We start from the raw sequence: 8,425 nt of genomic DNA, 5'->3' as shown, positions 1-8,425 counted from the left end.
TTTATGGTTTTTTCTCTTCCTTGCCTCTGATATTATGTCAACATCAGTTATCGCTGAAAGGGGATTTTATAATACAAGTTCACAGGCCTCAAGGCCTGGGATTTATGATGTATGTAGCAGGTATGACAAATGGTGGCTTATTTTAAACACAAGTGTGATTCTGGTCCAGTTAAGTTCCTGGGGAGGTGGATATCTTTTTGTTTCTTCTCTGATGTGTAGTGAGGACAATTTCTCAGGAAGGAGCTACCCTGGAAGTGGATCATGATAATTATTTTCATTTTATGGACAGAGAATTTGTAGAACAAAGAGGTAGGAATTTGTTGTGTTGCACAAGGAATCTAGGGTCACTGGGCAGGGCCCAAGGATGTCCCCTCAAAGAGGAGATGGGGACCTCAGCTTGCCTCCTCAACCTCCAGTAGATTTGTCAACTCTTGTCACCACAGAAAAGCATTTCAGGACACACCAGTGAGATGCACAAGCAGATTGATTAAGCGGAATCAAAGAAATGTATACTCAGAAAGGAGTGTGGGCACTTCAGGATGAAGAACACCATGGTTGGGATGAGAGTATCTGTGTAGTCTCAGGGGTGTCCTCAAGATGGATGATCTAGGATGTGTATTCCTAGTGTCCGTCAGGTTGTCCACTAGTGGGCTAGGTCAGAATGCAAACTATTTACATTCATTTGAAGTTTAGGGATATGGTACTAAGCTAATAGTCCTGCTTCCTTGGGTCTATGGAATTTATGAATTTATAGTATCGGAAGAAAAGAACAGGCACAAATGTTTCTTTAAGACTCTTAAGGGCCAGAGATTTAGCTCAGTGGTTCTGCCCCCTGCCTGGCAAGCACAAGGTCCAAAAGAACCCACAAAAAAACAAAAACACTCTTAGGGATTTAGTAGGAGTGAGAAGGTTGAAAAGGAAAAGCAGGCCAAAGGGTGAAAAAAGTATTGTAACCTGGGGTACCTTTGTGTCTTGAAGTTGCAGTTTTCTTAAAAGTACAGCTTAAAAGTTACAACTTCCTTGTCTCCTTTCTTTTCTTAAAAAAGTTCTTTTTTTTTTTTTTTTTTTTTTATGGTACCGGGGATTGAACTTGGGTCCTTGTGCTTGCGAGGCAGCGGAACCACTGAGCTAAATCCCCGGCCCTTAAAACAATTCTTTTATTGGTACATTTTAGGTATACACTATGTTTACATTTGTCATTGGGTGCTTGTACCTGTACATCATATATCTTGGTTCTTATTTTTTCCCCATTCCCCGTGCGCCCTTCACCCCCTCCACCCTTCCCTATTTGCATAGATTTCATTTCCATTTTTTTTCTTTTCTCTTAATTTTTCCTTTCCCTTCTTTCCTTATCCTATCTCAATGGCAGGCAGGGAATTAGGCCACAGCCTAGCCCATGCAGCTGTCACTCGGTGATACTGGTGGTGAGTTCAGTTCCTGTCCAAAGTCACAGTAAGTCCCTGGCACAGGTCAGGGAGTCATTTGAATACACATCTCTCTATTGTTTGCCATTTGCAAATATTGTAGGTTGCATCTCCACACGCAATTTTGTTGAATTGACTGGAGAGTGTGACTGCTAGATACTGTCTACAGTTGGAGAAGCTGCTGTCCTACCTTTTCACCTTCACGAAAGCAGGTCCTTGTCTGGAAGCTTTGCGCAGCCTCAGGGCTGGGCTGCGTGTCCAGTGTTGCTGCCTGTGAAGTGACTGCTGTGGCCCACTGCACACCAGGCTCCTTTGAGCAGGGACTCAGTCCCACTTCTGCTCCGATAGTTTCCAAATGTTGCTTAGCTGAATGAACTGTCTGCCTTTTTTTACATTTAACTGGTGGTCTTCAGGCTACCTGTACGCAGCAGTTTTGAGGACAAAATGTTGCCCTCTGCCTTGACAGACTAGTGTGAGGGATCCTCAAGTCATGAGCAATAATCTCTGAGTTTTTCCCAAGTTAAAGAGCTCCAAATCTTCCTCCTTTTTTCTCAAGGGAAAAGTAGAAGTTTCATCACAAAAATAAATGTAGCCATCCCAAGATAGTAAAGGCTGCCACCCAGTGATCAAAAGTGAACATTCCTCAGGGAATATCTCATTTTGCTCTTTGTCCTAGTTAATTGGGACACTTCATTATTTATGAATTTATATAGCCAATAAACCCGAGGTGCTCACATACCAGACAAAATGTTAGGCACTGGAGGCACCAGTTAGAAAGGCAGAATTATTATCATACAGGGCACAGAGACCTGGAGAAGGAAACGGATCAAGCGAAGAAATTATTAAAATTCAGTGTGGTGAACACTGTAGGTAATCTACTCCCACACTGCTTTATCTTCTTTTCCGAAAGGATTAGACGTCTGCCTATGACAAACCCAAGCTCTCCACTGGTAATGCTCGTGACCACAAAAGAAATAAGAAGGCAGACAAACCCAAAGAAGCAATGGCTTTTACACTGCTTTTCACTTGACTGTATCAGAAACACTATAAGTTGGGTTCCATTATTTATTTTTCAGATGTCAGTATTCCCATTTCCTAAATTTACATTTCTGTATCTTAAGGATATAGAACAAACTCTTACTTCTTGAGACTGCTTTTTTTTTTAATACCTGAGATCGAACTCAGGACCTTGCGCTTTTGAGGCAGGAGGTGGCACCACTGAGCTAAATCCCGGCCCTCTTGAGACTACATGTTATACACACATATTTGAAAGTTACCAGCTACTTGAGAGGGAGAAGCCTCAGAAAGTGTACACTTACAAGCTAGTGTTAACATGGTGGCAGAGCAGCTTAGAGCAAGAGTTTGGGGATGAGCTGGTCCTGGGCGCAGGTCCTAACTTGGCAGCTTACCCTGAAGGGCTGTTAAAACTTCAAGCCTCAGCAGGCTTATCTGCAAAATGGCAGGAGGAACAGTACCTCTTTCTTACGGCTGTTGTGCTGAACATGAAAGAGAAGCATATAAATCATTCATCAGGTGCTGAGCAGAGCCAGTGTCCAATAAGCAAAGGCATTCATTCTTGTGAAAAAATTATATTGGCTGCTTCAGGGAGTCCCTAATGGCCCCTGATGACAAAGACTTCTTCCTTTATGTGGAAGAATAAATACTAGTTAGGCTGAGTCTCCCTGCAACTGTTGTAGCCAATTATGAGTCACTTAGTACTCAGCTGCTTTTTGTTTTTCTCCCTGGTACATTCTTTTCCCCAGACCAATAGGCTGGTCACCCGCTAAACTTAGCCTGTGCCAGTCACCAGAGAGATGAAATAAAACATGGAAATGTGGATCTGAGAAGTAAGTCAAGGGCAAAGGAGTAAGTAGGCAAGTTCTTAATTGTTGTGGTTACAAAAGTAAGGGTTTTGATTGATTAGAACAATTGGTTTCTTTTTTATAACACTTAATTCAATGTAGCACATTTATTTCAACTAATTCCTTATAGAAAGAGAGAAAATGAGTTTGATTTGACAATTTTTTTTCAGTACTGGAGGGGAGTGGTTGAGTCTAGGATCTTTTCATTGAGTTAATATCTTCAACCCTTAAAATTTTGTTTAAAAAAATCTTTTTGAAACAGAGTCCTGCTAAGTTGCTATGATCACCAGGCTGGGCTTTGAACTTGCGATCCACCTGCCTCAGCCTCCAGAGTGTTGAGATTATAGACATATACCTGTGCCTGGCTGACTTATGAATTTTTAACATCTAAAATGATTTTTACATATCAATAAAACTTTCTAATTCTATAGGCAACTAGACTTACGAACTTATTGAAGGTCACTATGCAAATATAAACAAAGCCCTGCTGCTCTCAGTGTGGCCAGTGTACTGGCATCCTTGGTGTGCCTGGGAGCTTGTTAGCAATGCAGAATGTCAGTGCTTGTTCCGTGGCTACTGAATAAGAATCTACATTTTAACAAATCTCGGGATGATTTCTATTTTCTGTTGAAAAGCTTTGATACGAGTTCTTATAGCGTTATTGCAGTATCATAACCCAAACACTAGGTAGAGCTATTTCCTCAAATTTCTTATACTTAAGTGTGTTTAGAAATCAGTGCTTTTAAGTAGTTTTTTAAATTAATTTTTTTTTTTTTTAAACTGGGGATCGAATTCACAAACTTGCGCTTGAGAGGCAGGCGCAGTGCCACTGAGCTAAATCCCTGGGTAAAATTAATTTTGAAATTGACGACATTTTGCTCTTTACAGGAAGAGAAAGCAAAGATAATATAAAAATATTATGCATGATATGTAAGTTATAGTTGATGATCGATTGTGGAAAAATGTTTAAAAATTTCTCTTAAAGTCTGAAACATTTTAACTGGCTATCTACATGCGGAAGATTGTATCTAGACCCATATCATGATCTACTAAATTAAAATAAAAATAGATCAAAGAACTAAATGTTGAACCAGAAACAGTTAAGCTGCTGGAAGACAAAATTAGTAATACTCTTGACGCCATGGGTGTAGGCAAGAGCTTTCTGAACAGAACCCCAGTTGCACAAAAAATAGTTCCAAGAATCAACAAATGGGATATCAAATTAAAAACTTCTGCACAGCAAAAGAAACAACCAGCAGTGTGAGAAGACAGCCTACAGAATGGGAAAATAATTTTGCCAGCAATTCCTCAGACAGACTCATATTTAGAGCACGTAAAGAACTAAAAAAAAAAAAAAAAAAAAAGATAAATAAAATAAAAGACCTAATCAAAAACAGGCAATGGAAATGAACAGACACTTCACAGAAGAAGTAGAAATGGCCAATAAATACATGAAGAAATGCTCAACATTGACGGCCATTAGAGAAATACAAATGAAAACAACACTGAGATTCCATTTTACCTCAGAGAGAATGGCCACAATCAAGAAATCAAATAATAGCAGATACTGGCAAGGCTGCAGGGGGAAAAGGAACACTTCTACACTGTTCATGGGAATGTAAACTAGTACAGCCACTATGGATATCAATCTGGAGATTCTTCAAAAAACTAACACGAGAGGGCCGGGGATTTGGCTCAGTGGTTTCGACGGCTGCTGCGCAAGCGCAAGGACCTGAGTTCAATCCCCGGTAGCAAAAAAAAAAAAAAAAAAAAAAAAAGAAAAACAAAAACTAAAACAAGAAATTCCATTTGACCCATATATTCTTCCTCTAGGTATCTTCCCCAAAGCGTTAAAGGCATCATGTTATAGTGATACACAAATACCCATGTTTATAGCAGCACAATTCATAATTCATAAATCTTGGAAGAGGCCCATATGTGCAGCAACAAATAAATTGATAAAGAAAAGTGTGATATTTACACAAAATAGAGTGATACTGTGCTATAAAGAAAAGTAAACTTGGGCCCAGGATTTAGCTCAGTGGTTTCGTCGCCTGCTGCGCAAGCGCAAGGACCCAAGTTCGATCCCCGGTACTCCCCCCTAAAACAGTAAACTTGAAGCACTTTTAGAAAAATGGATGCAGCTTGATGGATACCATAATGCTAAGTGAAATAAATTAGACGCACAAGCTTAAATTTCACATTGTTTCTCTGATATGAAAAACGCAGAGTAAAAATAAGGAGCAAAATGAACGACAGATAATAGGAAGTAGCGAGATAGATTGTTCTGAAAGGGAAAGGGTGTCAAGGGATGGAGAGAGGCGAGAGAGGGAGGGGAGAGGGGCTGAAAACAGGGAATCGAGATGCGTCAGGGACTCGGACTCCTATTGATCCCCACAAGGGGTGTGAGCAGTAGGTACTGCAAACGTGTGCAGGAGACAGGAAGGAAGAGGGATCAAGAGGTGAGTGGAGGCGCGAGGGAGGCAAGGGATGGGGGTGAGGGAGGGACTGAGATGTGTTCCGCATGCGTACTGACTTCCCACACAGAGTGTCCGCGCTGCGTACGACACGCACACACTAATGAACTAGAACTTTAAAAAGTCTGAAACATTTTAGAAAGGCTAAAAAATTACTGCTCTAAACGTGCAAGTTAATATTTAAACATAATTTTACATTGTTTGTAGTATGGTTTGGGATGAAGCTACAGTAAAAATGAACACATTAAGTTGAAAAACGTTTGCTTTAAACTGCCAATGTGTGTGTTTGTGTATGTGTGATTTATTTCAGGAAGTACGCTCATTAAAGAAATGTAAAAAAAAAATTAACAACAAGGATGGCGTCATTTTATAATGACATAAATAAACTAAGTTGACCCTTAAACCTATTAAACATCATCAAAGACATCTAGGCAAGGTCACTGATAAAAATGAACTTCCTGCCTCTTTCCTTTAGAATAAACAAAGCGACATATAAATTGGGACAGCAGGCTTACAGCTACAGGGAACCCCAAGATGAAGCTAATTACAACAGCTGCTCACTGTGCTCCTGGGCTGCCAGGCAAATGTCACAGGCCTGGCTCCCCCGGCTTCTCTCAGTGACATAGTGGCGAGCTGTAGGATTTTGTCATGGAGAGCCACAGTACTAGCTTCCTGGAGCCCTTTTGTCTTTCCCCATCCAGGTTTTAGGAGCAAGCTGCTGGGAGAGAGAGACCCAGCTCACCTTGGGCCTAATGCACTTGCTTCTCTTGCCCCAGCGGCTCAGCCTCTGGCCTGTGGTCAGTCTTCAGGGATACTCATCTCAGGTTTTGGCTATAAGATACAAAGGGTGGTGAGAGATAAAATACTCTGGTAGAAAAATGAGAAATACAAAGGCGTTGATAGGCCCCAGAAATGGGCACAACTTCACCAAGAAAGATAGCATAACCTCTTTAAGGAATCCACCTCGGATGAGAATGTGTGACACCCATCTGGTGAATCTCAGGATCCAGATTTTGGCACGGCGTTTAGGTGCTGCTTGATAGTATTTATCAAAATGTTAAAATCTTCCTATCTTTGACCGAAGCCATGTTCTAAGCTAGGTATGGTCTAACACTGGGGTCCTGACAGAGTGGTCCGCAAATGTGTGGGTGAGGGAAAGGAAGGCAAGTGCCTCTAGCTACTCCTGCTTGCCTACACACATGCCACCTGGGTCTGCGCCATGTATTCACTTTCTTTATGTATTTATTGGTACCGGGGATCGAACTCGGGACCTTGCGCTTGCAATGCAGGCAGCGGAACCACTGAGCTACATCCCCAGCCCTATTTTTGGCTTTTTGAGACAGAGTCTTGTCAGGTAGTTCAGACCAGCCTTAAACTCACTATGTAGCCCAGGCTGGCCTTGAACTTGTGGTGATCCTCCTGCCTCTGCCTAACACAGGTCTGTGCCACCACACCTAGCTTTTATTCACATTTTATAGATAAACCCAGAGAGAGCTCAGAACTTAATCTCTGTTCATATTTCAAAATAATTCTCAGATATTTACCTTAAAAATATCAAATTGGGGCCAGGATGTAGCTCCGTGGCACAGAGGGCAAGGTGAGGCCCTGACTTCGATTCTTGGTACAAAGAAAAGAAATTGCACCAGAAGCAGATACAAGGTAAGAGAGCTAATGGTACTTAAGGATTAAAATGTCTTCAGTATTTAGTAAAGCTTGTAAAATAAAGGGTTTTTCAGTCGGGCAAACACTAGCAGTCAGCCAAGCTGCACTGCCTTCTGGTGTTTTCTGATGATTCACGCAGGGGGATGTGGGCGAGAGTGTCCTGTTCTTTGTTCCCACCCTCTATTTCAGGCAACCCTTTTCCATCTCACAATCCGCTTTCACAGAGCAAAAAAGGTGTAGTAGGTGTCAAGGTCAAAAATAGGACTCAGTGTTCCAAATCCCAGCACAACACAAAAGAAAAGAGGGCTGTGTTTGGTTCCTAAGCACACGACATACTAACTGAGACAAGTTTGAAATTGTTAGAGGTAGAAAAAATGGGGGGAAAAAAGGCTATTTACACTGGCACTGAACCATAGGAAATGCTTCCCTTATGTGTTGACTTCGAACTGGTCTGAATGCCAGTTCTGTGGTTATGACCATTTCACTGTCGCCAAGAGGACAGAAGACCTCACAACCATCTGGTGGAACCAAAGAACGGCCGTTTTGCTTGCTTCCCTTCTCACTCTCAGCCTTCCCAAATAGCAAATTACTTTTGAGAGCGTGTAAATGGCAGTAGAGTCTGATTCATTTTAGCTTGTCTTCGGCCCTGCAAAACTAAACACCAGAAGCTTAACTTTATAAGTCACTTGTAAACAAATAACTGACATTTAGTGAGCGCATACACTCAGGTCTAAAACCTTTATGAAAATGATCTCGATGAGCCCTCCGCAGTGTTCTGGGGGTCGATGGGAACTCCTGCAGCTCCTCAGGTCCCAGACTCCATCTTTCCCGTGCAGCACCTTGTCACGGAGCCAAGTGACCAGAGGAGCCCCTGTCCTCCCATCCCCATCAGTGACGTGCACTCAGGTGTCTTCCTGCTGCGCAAAAGGATACTCACAGGTCCTTGCTGCTTCTGGCAACAAACCTCACAAGGATCATTTGGAAAGGGCAATAGCTGTCT

The 8,425-nt window shown here is 41.9% G+C and overlaps 1 long non-coding RNA gene across 1 annotated transcript in view; it reads right to left on the bottom strand.

Moving 5' to 3' along the window:
- Positions 1–575: 575 nt before the first annotated feature.
- LOC110347678 (uncharacterized) overlaps positions 576–8,425 on the bottom strand; it is a 52,132-nt gene continuing 44,282 nt past the window's right edge. The window contains exons 5-6 of the long non-coding RNA XR_015440530.1: positions 6,506–6,594; positions 576–2,920 (exon numbers count right to left, since the gene is read on the bottom strand). This is a non-coding gene — a long non-coding RNA (uncharacterized LOC110347678). The remainder of the gene's footprint in view (positions 2,921–6,505; positions 6,595–8,425) is intronic.

Source organism: Heterocephalus glaber, unplaced genomic scaffold (genome assembly GCF_053883595.1).
Source record: "Heterocephalus glaber isolate CG9 unplaced genomic scaffold, H.glaber_assembly_v1.0 deba00000281, whole genome shotgun sequence".
Classification (NCBI taxonomy): Eukaryota; Metazoa; Chordata; class Mammalia; order Rodentia; family Bathyergidae; genus Heterocephalus; species Heterocephalus glaber.
This window is presented reverse-complemented; position numbering and strand designations above follow the sequence as displayed.